We start from the raw sequence: 13,668 nt of genomic DNA on the forward strand, positions 1-13,668 counted from the left end.
CAGGTTCCAAAAGCAGCTGTAGCTGTGGTGACATAGTCCTGACCAACACCCTTTAACTCAGACAAGAAGGGTGAATGAAGTAACTCAGTTCCTTATGGTTTAATTTTGACACTGGTGACTAAAGCAGCTGAGCATATGTGATAAGAATGGCTGGTTATCTTTCTCTTTAGTGGAGAACGCAGGATGAAGACAAGAGACAAATCCCTTTGCAATGCTTCATGATACTCCTGTGTTCACCAAAGCCATACTATTCCCTCTTGCTTCCCATTAACACCCACTTGAAATCATGGAATCACGAGGTTGGAAGAGACCTTCAAAATCATCGAGTCCAACCCATGCCCTAACACCTCAACTAAACCATGGCACCAAGTGCTACATTCAATCTTTTTGTAAACACATCCAGGGATGGTGACTCTACCACCTCCCTGGATAGACAATTCCAGTACTTCATCACTCCTTTGGTAAAAAACTTTTTTCTAATATCCAGCCTGCATTTCCCTTGACACAGCTTAAGGCTGTGTCCTCTCATTCTGTCAGTTGCTGCCTGGAGAAAGAGACCAACCCGCACCTGACTACATCCACCTTTCAGGAAGTTGTAGAGAGTGATAAGGTCACCTCTGAGTCTCCTCTCCTGGCTAAACAACCCCAGTTTCCTCAGCTGTTCCTCACAGGGCTTGTGTTCCAAGTCTCTCACCAGCCTCGTTGCCCTCCTCTGGACACGCTCAAGCATTTCAATGCCCTTCTCAAACTGAGGGCCCCAGAACTGGACACAGCACTCAAGGTGCAGCCTCAGCAGTGTCAAGTACAGGGGAAGGATGACCTCCCTGCTCCTGCTGGCCACACTATTCCTGATACAGGCCAGGATGCCGTAATCATTCCTACAAGAGCTGTGAATTAAGTTTGTGCTCTTTGACACAGGTCCTTAAAATCATAGAGATCCCAGACAATGCCAATTTCCAAAGATCAGTCTTTGAAGGCGAAGGTGGTTGTGTTCTTTGGGGCACCTGATTGTTCTCTGCTTTTTACCCTGGAAAACACAGAGAAACCCCCTCTTACCTGGTGAGGAGGCAGATCAATGACAGGAGGATCTCTTCTAGCAACACAGAGAGCCAGTGCTTGTTTCTGCCTTAGTCATTCAACCATTTCATATGACACCTCTTTCTTCCATTTATCCTGTGTTCACCCATATGGGCAGCAGCACAGCAGCCAGATTTGTGGATGCTGATGAACTGCACTTAAAATGCCTTTTGCTGACTCCACAGAAAATGTCTCAGAAGAATTTAATTTCAGAAGAAAAATCTGTAGCTGTATCATAAAAATGCTATTTCTGACCCTTGAAGTCAGGGTTTTGCCTGTAACTCAGTTATAAACATTTTCTTTATTTATGAGACCTAGAGACACAGCTTGAGTTATTTTTCAGTGAATAAATTAACTAACACTGTTGCTAATCATTTTATGTTCAGTTTTTTGGACTGTGCTACTTACAAGTCCCTGTAGGTAGATCAGGGGCTGGTATTACTCAGAGACTGCTGATGTATTTTGATTTGGTGGAGGCTTTTTTTTTGTGTTTGGCGGTGGGGGGCGGAGGGTGGTATAACTTTTTGTGGTTTGACTCACGGTCAGTATTTTTTCCAAGGAAAAGCACAACAGCCTTTTGAGTTCCTCTCATCTTCTCAGTGACTTACTCTTCAGGTGGACTGTGTTCTCCTGCCTCTCTCCCGCTCCTCTGGTTGTGTCTTTGATTTTTAGATTTGGTAATGCAGCACAGGTAGTGGAGGTGGTTCTTGGTTTAGCTGTTATTTGCCTGCTTGTCTTATGCACAATAGAAGGTGAGCTCTAATGGGATAGAAATATCTGAAAACTGCGTTCTACATTCAAGAAAAGCTGACATGTTGAACTAGTTTTTCAAGGCTTGACCCCAGCAGAGATATCTTTTCTGTTGATTTTCATCTTCCAAGGCAGACATTAGCATCTACATTAACATTGAGCAGAGAGCAAAAATTCAGGTCACCATTTGAAACATAGAACATTCGTAGAAAATCAGTCAAAAAAGTAAGTCTCTGCTTCTTCCAAAAGCAGAAAACTCATCAATAAGCCAATGAGAACTTTGGTGTTTGAATTCCTTTAAAGCACATCTCCTGCTGCCATACATCTTTTAAAAGTTGGAAACTGAGCTTGGTATGGAATCTCATGCTCAAAGATGTCTTTACAGCAATGTCTGAATTAATCTTGTGAAGAACAGGAGAACCTTCCTTAAATTTCCCAATTTCCCAGATTTAGCACATATTCTGAAAATCTTTTTAATTTAGATTTGTCTCTGAATACTATTATTAATGTTCTCAGGGGTTTCACTTCTTGTGTGTATCTTTTTAGTCTGCAAGTACTCTGTGATAAAATTGTATAATAATAATTTCAAGTTTTTGATTTCTGTGTAGTGCAGCTCTGATTCTTCCAAAGCCTTGTAAAATGTCTCCTTGTTAGACACCTGTCAGACAATGTATTTAGGCAGTTTGCTGAGGTCAGTACTTTTTAAGTCCCCTTGGCTAAGTAGATACCAGGCACAGTTTCTTTGCCCTCTGGATTAATGCTTTTGATGCCAGACACAAAGGTTTTTTTCTCATTTAGTGGAAATAAGGCATGCTTTCTTTGTGTCTAAGACCACTTTTCCGTTCTCCAAGTAGCCATATCCCAGAACACCCTGCTTGTGGTGTTCTGCTTTCTATTAAACGTCTTGTACTAATAAAAATAATCTTTTTTTAAAAGCATAATCCATTAAAATGCATATTTTTGCAGGTTTTTTTAAACTAATAATGTTTTACTCCTGGACTGATTAATATGAGTAGAGTCCAATCCAAAATAAGGTGTACAAACATCTGGCTGTCCACCTCAGCCTTTCATGACTATCTTGCATGAATTCCTCTGCATTCTTGGTTCATTCTTCTGTTCTAACCATCTGTATGTCAAAAGATTTCTGTCTCTGTTGTGAGTGGGAGCATGGGCACCTAATCCTTTCATGCCTTCACATCCATCTGTCCTATGGTTTTTTCACTTATTCTCAAATAAGTTCATCGCTTAGTGGACTCCTGCTTTGCTTTCTTGAGCCAGGCCATGGGTGAGAGGGCCTGCAGAAAGTCATTATTCTGCTTTATAAGAGCTGCTTTGTTGTTGGTGGTCCTTTGCTAGTAAAGGTTATAAAGAGACAGAGACTCAGACACTGGTCCTTTTCTCCTTTATGTCATTAACTAGTGAACAGCACAGTCATGCTGCACATACTCAAGACTTCCTGCAGTCAAAGTAGTGTTTTGGGTGGCTCAAACTGGATCTCAAAAGTCATCATATTGGTTGCTTGCAGCACAGATTTATTTGAATGTTTAAGAGAATTACTTTTTTTTTTTTTAAACTTTGGTTTTTGTACACCCAATATAACTGTTACTTTTAAAAAGAAGAAAGCAAGGGTATAGCAATTACCTTCATCAGCTCTTCAATACAGAGTTATTTTTGAATGTTCCTTACATTTTGAGTTTGTTGGGGTGCCTTGTTGAATATAACTAGATGGTAACAATTTGCATCTGTAGCAAATGTAATCGTCTTACTGGTATTTGATAATTAGTTAGACTACTTAGATATGTGTTAGGGTTTTAATGCATATCAGAGTGAGATTTGAGAAAATGCAATAAGGTCTAGTCTACCTGCAGTACCCAGTACATTTCTCTGCAACTAGCGTGCATTGGGATTAACACTAAAGTTAAAATGGAGCAATGCTTCTGATAAAATGAAAATTGCAACAGAAAATAAAAGTCTAGACTCACCTGGCAGGCAGAACATGCTTCAAATAAAAAGGAGCTTTGCCAGCCTCAGGGACCATCCTAAATAAAACCCTTATATTTCATATAGGGTTTTTTGGAGGGCTCTATAAAACAATGTAATATGTTTTAATGTCAGCAGAACAAAGCATGTATTTGTGGAAACATGATAAAGTTGAAGTTAGCCTGCCAAAAGGTACATATTTTCTGCTTAGCTGATGCAAGTTTTAGTGCAAAACTCTTTACAGTCTCTACAGGGAAAAAGAGAAAAAAGCAGAAAATTTGACAAAACCTTGATATTGTACTTGAGGAAAAGTAGTACTTCTACTTAATAACTGAATTTTGTATTTATTTGTCAGTGCATCTGGCTGTAACAAAAACAGTCAGTTTCAAGACTTAGTTGTAGAAAACTAATGAATATATAATGCTGCTTAGCAATTTTGTTTTCCTTTCAAGAAGGCTCAACCATCTGGTAAAAGGAAGCCGAAATGTATTTTAGGTAGTCTGCCTCAGCCACAGCTTGGAATTTTGTGTATAGTTTTGTGACAGTTGCTATTTCTGCTCTTTGAGGTCCCTGTCTGACATTAGTGAGAACTTCTACAGAACTTGGAAGCTGTGACATTGTCAAGGCAATGCCAGGAAATGTATTTTTGCTTCCAAGATGATAGAATTGTATGGGAACGTTCACTTGCTCTGTGGCATAGCACAGAAGATAAAGTCTTAGTTCTACCATGGGCATGTTGTCTTCATTTCACCCATATGGGTCTTGTTTTGCTTTTTTGAAAGTTCTCTGAATGATCCCATTCGTATTGTACTTACTTATTTTAAGTAAATTGCAATGAAAATTCTTTTTCTCAGCTGTATATACTTGTAGAAATTGATGCAATTCCTTCTAAAAACGTATGCTGCTCTGTTCAAAATTTTTTCTTCCTCCTTGTCCTGCCACTGTCTCTCTGTTTTGTATCCTGTCGCTTGACCTCCTTGTCCTTACCACGCTATAGCATCACAGTGGATCATAGACCATGTCCTTTTTCTCACTGTACCTGTGAAGAGCAAGTACAAGAGCTTTGATTTTGCACAGGGGCCAAGAACAGTCTTTGGTTTATTCAGTTGTTCCCTAACTGGAGGAGGAGAGAGAAATGTGCAAACTGGTTACTTTGACAGGTTGATCCCTGCTGTGTTTTTTGCTATACTGATCTGTCTTAATTATTTTGAAGTATGCACTGTGAAGAATTTAGTTTCTGCTAGACAGAATAAAGCTGAACTTGCATAACATACAGCAGACTGCAATGCTGCACTTAGCTTTAAGAAAAATATCTAAAGATGGAATTGAAGAGGAGAGGAGGAAAGAGAGGTCTATTAAAACAGCTAAATATAAGTGCTGATTAGGTGATCTTTTCTAGTTTTAAGTAGCCTTGGAAGTGAACATGTGTCTGAGTGCATGGAGGACTAATCAGTGTTTTTGAAGCTCTGGATCCCAATTTTAGCTGTCAAGTGACCTTGGGGAAATATCCATGTGTCAGGTTTCTCCCTGTGCAGAATGGATTTGATGACCCTGAGCTCTTGGGGGTTAGTGGTTAGAAAGTTAAATGCTCTGGTTGTAAAATGCTAAGTATTATTAATGTACTGTTATTAGAGGGTTTTGCTGCAGTCAGCATGCCTAAACCTTTGTGGATTTCAGTTGTGCAGAAAGAATCCAAATGCTTGGATTCTTCTGGGGAATGAATGAGAGTAGAATATTGTGGCTTTATGTTCAATGTTAATATATAAATGCTTGCCTGTGTTTGGCTTCACCTGTCTTCAGCAAGTCATGGTAAGAAAGGCTATTAAACATTTTCCCTAGCAGTAATAAATATTACATAAATAGTGTGCAAAAATATTGGGACTGCTAACCTGGGAGGAGCTGGATATGAAAGGATGTAACACAGTTTTTCACACAGTAAGCAGCATACAAATTATAGGTTTGACTTACTTAGCCTTTCAGTTTTGCAAAAGCTGAAGGACTCTCAGTGAGGGAGACAAATTAAAAGCTAATTAAAATTGCACAAGATTCTTTAAGTATGGGCACTTAATGTCACATGAGAACATCATGCCTTACAGTAGTTGAGATGGAAAATATTAAGTATCAAGCACAGCTTATGGAGGAACTTCCCTTGTGTCACTTCTGCAACTGAAACTTCATGTGCTGTTCATCATAAAATGTATGTAATAATGCAGGAAGCCATGGTGTGGTTAACACTCTAGAGGTAGCTCTAAGCAGAGAAGAGTGCCCTTTCACACAGACATATCACTGAACATTTTTTTATTATCACTAATTAAAGTTTGCAACCTGGTTTGATGTATGTTCGTTTCAGCATTTGGTGAGTCTTCATGCTTTCGTCTGTTGTATTTGTGCAACTGCCAAGATTTAACAGTTTGCCGTGGTTAGCAAAGGGGTTTTTTTCCTTGGTAGAAAATTGGAAGACCTCTGGACTTGTAGCCACTGGCAGTGAATGGTAGTAACAAATGTGTCTTTCCTCTAGCTAGTGCAGGTTGCAGTATTACTCTCCTAAAACGTGCTTGTGTTGCCAAAGAAGTTAAACTGAGAATTTAATTTGTCATTTTAAAAAAGATTGACCACATCAATAAATAAGTCACTCTATGTTCTTACTGTTCAAGCCCACCTGAAATAGATGCTGAAGCACTCACTGCTTAAGTGTCTCCAATAAGAATCTATTAGATCCTACATTCACATGTTCCATCCTGCTTCTGCAACTTGAGGGAAAAGTAAAGTGAAAAAAGCAATTGCCCTGTGTCTGACAAAGACGAGGTTTTACAAACTTGTGTGCTGAATTAAGTATTTGGGTTTCTTGTACTTTTTTTGTAGTAGCATATCTTTTCTGCATCTAGGTTTTTGTGAAGTCTTGTTTCAGATAAACCCTGCCTGAATCTGGCTGGAGAGTTAATTACTCTTCCTATATCTTCCACTCTCCACTTTCAAAGTATGACCCTGGATTTGTGGATCGTGAAATAAATGGTAATGGTTACCTGTTAGCTGTTCTTGAAGTGTGTTTCATGAATTTTCCTTTCTTACATCCCACCTGCATCTTTTGCTAGAGCTGTCCAGGCAAACATCTTGTCCATTTTAGCCCAGGAGCCAACAGACATTTCTTTCATTTATCTTGTTTTCACAAGCAGGATGATGTTAACGTAGTGGAAAAGCAATCTCTGACCTAAAGCTGTCTTTGAGTTTCCACCCCCATTCATTTCAAGTTGTTTTATCCTTTTTTAAAATTTATTTTTGCAGAAACAGCTTCAAAACATGAAGACTGAATTTTGACATAGTGCCTAAATAAAAATTGCCTAAAACCAGAACCCTTTTGTTTGCAGAAGCTGTAAACTCTTTGGAAGTGATGTTTGATCATAGCAAAAGAAAGTTTTTGTTTTCAGATTAGTATTGGATTTATAGTGCACTTGGGATTTACTTTGATAAATTGTTTTCATCAGAAAGGTGCTATAGTAAAAATGAAAATTCTTCACAGTAACTGGAAAATAATAAAGGCAAACATAAAAATAATCATACCAAATATGTCTTCCATTCTCCTCATACCCCCACATCCCCCACCAACATATTTGAAACGTATGTACCTTTCTGGGAATCGGCATGCTGTGGCTTTACAGCTTGACTTTTGTCTCTGGATGTTAGAAGTCAACAGGGAGTTGCGAACACACTTTTGAAGGAGTTTTGTTAGTCCCTTTTTTCGAGGGCTGTTCTGTGATGGAGTGGTCAGTGCCTTCCTGAATGAACACTTTTGCCTTGGGAATGAATCTTTGTAAGGTGGATGTAGCTGCTGGATCTGTAATACTGCCTGTCCTGATGTTTTTGGTTTGAAATTTAATGTGCTATCAAGTTTGCTATTGTAATTCAGCAAGTGATGTCTCTGGGCAATATGTAGGAGTCAGGTTCCCATACTGGTTCATTTTTGTTTCATTTCTGTTTCTGTCAATTGATGTGAAGATTTGTGGGGTGCTTCTCCAGGCCCCAGACTCAAAAAGCCTTCCTTCTCTTCTTATTAAGGCCCAAGAGATAATTAATATTGAATGAAAATTTGTTAATCTAATCAGGAAGTACTGTTTCCCATGATCCTACACACTCTGAGGTTGTATGTGAGAATAATAGCATAATGGAGACATCATGGTTCACATTGTTTTCAATTTGCTGATGACAGATTTGCTTTGTGTTCGTGGTTTTTCCTGGCTGCCAATGTAGGGGCTTGTAGAATAGTGCCTGGAGTATGGAAATTGGAATAAATGCTTGTGAAATAGAGGAAATCTGTATATAGAATGGTATAAATTGCATCAGGAGTCACAGTTGTAATCTTGTCTCTGAGGTGTTTGCAGGAATTCATAACCTAGGGGGTTTCTTGAACTCTCTGTATCTCAGGTAGTTGCAATGTCAAAAGCATTTTCAAACTCTGGCAAGATAAAAAGTGAATTAATATCTTTTAGCAGCAAAAAAACCCATTATGATGGCTTGTCCCAGTCCTGCAAACTCACCAGCAGCCAGGCCTGTCTGTGGTGACAGAGCATACCTTCGATCAAACATGCTTTTGAAGACTGTCCCGAGGGGAAAAGGCTGTAGAGTGCTGTACTGAGAAGTGTGAATGCAGCTCCACTGAGAGCTACATTTGGAATGACCCTGCCTCCTGTGCTTCAGAAATTCTGAGCCATTCATTTTCAGGGGGGAAGTAGTTCTCCTACATGTTGTAAAAAAAAACACATCGCAACTGGTGCCTTTCAGTCTTTGGCATTGTGACCTATCACAAAATACCTTCTTGTGTTTTGCATCTAGGATCCAAGGGCTGTTGGATGTAGGGGAATTTCAGGCTAATATTTTGGAACATGTCTGTACCAGCACTGCTCCCTGAAACTCCTCTGAGTTATGACCACTCACACAGAAAACATACATAACTAGTGTCTCTGTTAGTCCTGTAGTGTGGCAACAGTGGTTATTCATCTCATTGTAGAAATTATAATTAGAGGTTGAATATTCTTGACAGACACCAGCTTTCAAAGCAATCTTACATTGGGTTTGGGTAGAGAGGGTTGGTTTTGAGACGTGTGAAAGCATACTTTACTGAGTCCATTCCGTGCAGTACATTTTAATACAGTATTTTCTACTTTTAAAGTGTTGCAGTTGCTACCAAAAAGGGTGGTTCTGGCAAGAGAAACAGCAACAGAGTAGAGTGAAAGAAGATTGACAGGAAAAGTATAAGGAGGAGGGTGGGGGAAATAGTACAACTGTAGTTTGAAAAATTAGTCATTTAACGTGAGATTGTAATTCCCGACTGGCAATTAAACAGTACATATCTGCATAAAGGATTAGTAACACTAGAGGGTAATGTTCAGGATCCTGAACAGCACTTACAGTATGTAATTTGCAAATGGTTTGATGGATACCTGCCTCACACACTCCATAAGCTACCACAGTCCAGTGCTTAATATAATATGCAAACACAGACTTCCAGCATTATAGGTAGCTGGCTATAACTTTACAATATGTTGCATTAATAGATTTAAGAGAAAAAATATTTTTAAAAAATGGGACAGCCAGCCAGAAAAATTACTGTTTATTCCTCCTCAGGTCAGGGTTCTGTGCCAGCTGCCAGGGTTGTAGTGACTGTGGCTCCATCAAGTTCCTCTCTGGTGTCAAGAGAGGTCCAAGGTGAAACAGCGCAAGTGATTCACAGCAGGTTTTGCAGGGCTTGCAAAGGCAGCAAGTGAGAGTCTAAGAAAAATGCAGAGGTAAATTCAAAACAATGCACATTGAGTTTTCTGTAACAGTATCACTTTTGTGATACCTTTCTTTTCACGACAGCTCAGTTTTGATAGGATTAATGGATGCCAAGTAAGCTTCTCAGGTGATCAGCATGGACTAGCTACAGTAACAGCATCTAGAGTAATCTGGATGTGAAAAACACTGAGGAGGGAGTTTTGGGACAGAAACCCACTTTGATCTCAGACAGCCAGGACTTCAGCATTGCAGGCTTTATCTGAATTTGCTGACTTTCAAAGGGATACAGAGCATTGTGCTAAATGAGCATATATGTCATCTCTGGAAGGTTTGCTACAATTTTGGCAGTGTCCTTCCCACAGCCGGCATTGCTCAGATGCACCAGTTACTGATATTAGAGCATCATGTGAGAAAATTACTGCCTCGAAATTCCGAAGGTCAGCTTTCCTTCAGATGATCTCTGTCTAAAGGCAGCTGTGTTACACTTTGCATGCCCCAGGTCCTTTTTGGTGAAATATAATAGATGATGATGGTAATTCCTTTATGCTTAAGCGTAGAGTTTCTTGGGAAAGCACCTCCTCTAAGTTCTGCTCAAATTTCAGGCACAGAACACCTGATGGGTGCTACCAGAATGTAAATACAGATCAGCATTGCTTCTGAACTCTCTTATTTTACAAAACAGTGTGTGGTTTAGCCTTTTCATGGGCTTTGTTAGCTCCTATCACATAAGGATTCTGCTTCACTCTGATCACATGTACCACTACAGTTATTAAAGGTCACATTGAAAAGTTGCCACTGCAGCATTGGTTAAGCTGAAAAATGTTGTCAGAACTACTTTGTAAAATAAAAAGTGAATGTATGCCTTTCTCTGTTGTTGAAACCAGGAAATGACTTCTGAATTGTGTTGAATCTCATGAGCTGTCTGATATTTGCACAGTTTTCATTTAGGTTATGAAGGCATCATTGTGGCTTTCAAAATTATTTGGACACTTCCATTTTCCTGGATGGTTGCTGATGCATTCTGTGCATTTCAAATGTCTTGGAATGGTTTATGAAGGGCAGAAGAACTTCAACATAACTTAGATGTATATTTAAAGGTAGAAAATTAATACACAGATTCTGCTATGGAGGAAAAGAGTGTTTCTTCCATGGCGCTACATATCTTATATCACAGTTATATATGAGGCCTTTTAGATTTTTTTATAGTACATGAAGGGAGGAAGTATTTTTTTTTACTCTGTAGATGACAGAATTCAGGTGAGGAAGCAGAAAGCGGACCTGGATTCTGCTTCGGGCTCAGAAGGTGCTCACCATCTGGTGTTGAGTAGGTGACTCTGGCTTTCCCTGTTTTGCTTCATTATGAGAGAAATGAAATCCCTACCTTGATAAAGCTCATGTGAACTTTTATATATATGCACATTTTTTTACTTGATGCCATACTGACCTGGAGTTTAAATAAAAACCATGGAAGTGACAGGCTCCATATGGGTCTGTGGGTCTTGAATGATGAACAGCACATACATACACCATCCACTTAACTAGGTCAGACATTTTAAAACATTTCTCCTTCTGCATCCTCTGTAAGGATCAGTCCAGAGCCTTATCTCATCTATCAGAAGGAGAGTATCTCCAGTCTACTTTTCTCTGTTTTCCTTATTGTGTGTCTGTGTGTTCTGTGCCTCACTTTAGCCAGAGTTTGCAGAAAAGCTTTCCAAGGCAGAAGAGCATGTTACTTTGTTTTACTCACAAAGTAGGCCCATGTTCAAAAAGGCATCAAGATGGCTCAGATATTGCTGCCCGTTTGCTGTAACATGGGAAAACACTGGAATGGTGGCGACACAGAGCTGGGGTTTCTGTCTTCAGATTAAAAAAAAACCCACACTAGACTTTTAAAAGTTGGTTCACATTGCAGTGGTGTGTTTTTTCAATGGTCAAGGCAATGCAATTGAACCTGAGAGACATCTGTGGGAAAAGCAACCTTTCCTATCCAAATGATTGTCAAGTGAAATCAGAGAAGAGCTCGCTGGAAAATTCCTTTGTGGAGAACACAGCAGATGGGAAATCTTGATCAGAAAAAAACCAAAACATAAAAATAAAGCCTTGCATTTAGCGAAGGGAAACACCTCCTCCGTAGTAGCTGTCTTTATCTGCTAGATTTCATGGGTTTAATAATTTTTTTAATAGTGAAGCAAAAAGCTAAAAACTGTGCTTCTTCTAGTTATCACCTAGACATTATCATACATTCTGATTAACAGACTGTTTCAGGCTTGTGTCCAGGGCTGGCTGATTTGGTTGAAATTGGACAGCTGATACAATAAACTCAAAAAATTGTCCTGTATTGAGATTTTTCACAAGTATCCTGGTCCATTGTGATGGGATTTCTTAAATCATAGCAAATCCTCTTCATGCAATCAGATATGGGTGTACTTACATGTGGTTGTGTTCAAGGGTCCCCAGGATGAGGGAACAGATGAGAATCTTGACTCCATATTTCAGAAGGCTGATATATTATATTATATTATATTATATTAATATTGCTATACTAGAACTTTACTAAAAAGAATAGAGAGAAAGGATCCATCAGAAAGCTAGAAAGGAATGGAATGAATAACAAAAACCCGTGACAGACCAGAGTCCCGACACAGCTGGACTGCAGTTAGTCATTAAGTAAAAACAATCCACATGGACCAATGAAAGATGCACCTGTTGCATTCCACAGCAGCAGATAATTATTGTTTTTCTTTTCCTCTGAGGCTTCTCAGCTTCTCAGGAGAAAAAATCCTGACAAAGGGATTTTCATAAAATATCATGGTGACACACAGATGGCAACTCCTGTTCTTTCTGGGAAGACCAGCAGATGAAGTTTACAAAGATGCACCTGAGGAGCCAGGCCAGGAATGAGAGCTTAACAAGAGTGAGAATTTAGATTCTGTAAGGCAATTAATTTCCTTTTAGCAGGGCTGATAGATATAGAGTGAGCCAACTTATATCCTACATGGTTCATCCTGCATCTTTCAACTAACTTTCATTGTTATAACATGTATAAGAGAAAATCAGCATGTAACAAACACGATTCTTGCCCTTCATTAGTAAGGTCTGGATCATTCTGCAGATGTGCTTTGTGTATCGAGGAGGTTGTTATTTAAGCATTATTGATAGAACCTCCCAAATTCTGTTATTTGCATTTTGCAAGAAAAAAGAAAAAGAACTCAGACACCAGACACTATGTGATGGGAAAGAATTAGCTTAGCCAGAGAATGCTTTTAACTGGGACTGTGTATTAGCCAGATTTTCCTTAGTAGTGGGCAGTTTTTGTTAAGGCAAGCCAGAAAGCATAACTGCCTTACCTTGCTTTTGTGATGGCTTTCTTGTGCTAAAAATGTCTTTTGCCTTTGGTAGCAAAGATTCTGGCAAATCGAAAGAGATCTGGGATAGGGAACCAGGTGCTAAGTATCTCTATTGCCTCTCTGTGATGTGACTTTTTCTAATTCTGTCAGAACAGCAACATATTGGTTGTTTGGCTCTTTTCCCTATTTGACATACATGTAAGACAAACAGAAAATCATCGTTTTTCCTCATTTAAAATGACTTGCTCTCACTAGTGCACCATCTTCCTAGAGGAGGTAAAATGTTCCTTGGTACCAAAACCCACATAACAAACCTTCAGAGCCCCTGCACTGGCACAGTGCTGTTTCCAGAGCACAAAGGCTCGCTCCTTTCAGGCACAGATCTCACAGGTCTATTCTGCTTTTAATTCTAGCTGAATAATTGTCTCCAGATGCTTCTATAGATTCATCTCAATCTGAACACTGCCCTCAGAATAAATGCAGCATTTACAGCCTCTGAGAGTCTGCAGAAAGTAAAATGCTTCTACCGTTATCGTCACTGTTGGGATTGATTAGACTGCTGCTTTTATGCCTAATAATTTAAAAACCTGCAGCATCAGGGAATATTGCTCCAGGTCTGAAATAAATTAATTCAAGCTGACATCAAGATTTAAATGAGCTTTGCTTTTTCTTATGACAGGGAGCAGTACCATCTCACTTTGTTGTTGTGTTTTTTTTTTTTTATCAAATTGCTAACTTAGTCTGG

At 39.2% G+C, this 13,668-nt stretch overlaps 1 protein-coding gene across 3 annotated transcripts in view; it reads left to right on the forward strand.

Moving 5' to 3' along the window:
* LOC121353143 (myosin VIIA and Rab interacting protein) overlaps positions 1 to 13,668 on the forward strand; it is a 207,506-nt gene that overhangs the window by 93,536 nt on the left and 100,302 nt on the right. The gene's annotated exons all lie outside the window — the stretch shown is intronic.

This window comes from Pyrgilauda ruficollis, unplaced genomic scaffold, assembly GCF_017590135.1.
Source record: "Pyrgilauda ruficollis isolate IOZ18807 unplaced genomic scaffold, ASM1759013v1 scaffold2, whole genome shotgun sequence".
NCBI classification, from domain to species: Eukaryota; Metazoa; Chordata; class Aves; order Passeriformes; family Passeridae; genus Pyrgilauda; species Pyrgilauda ruficollis.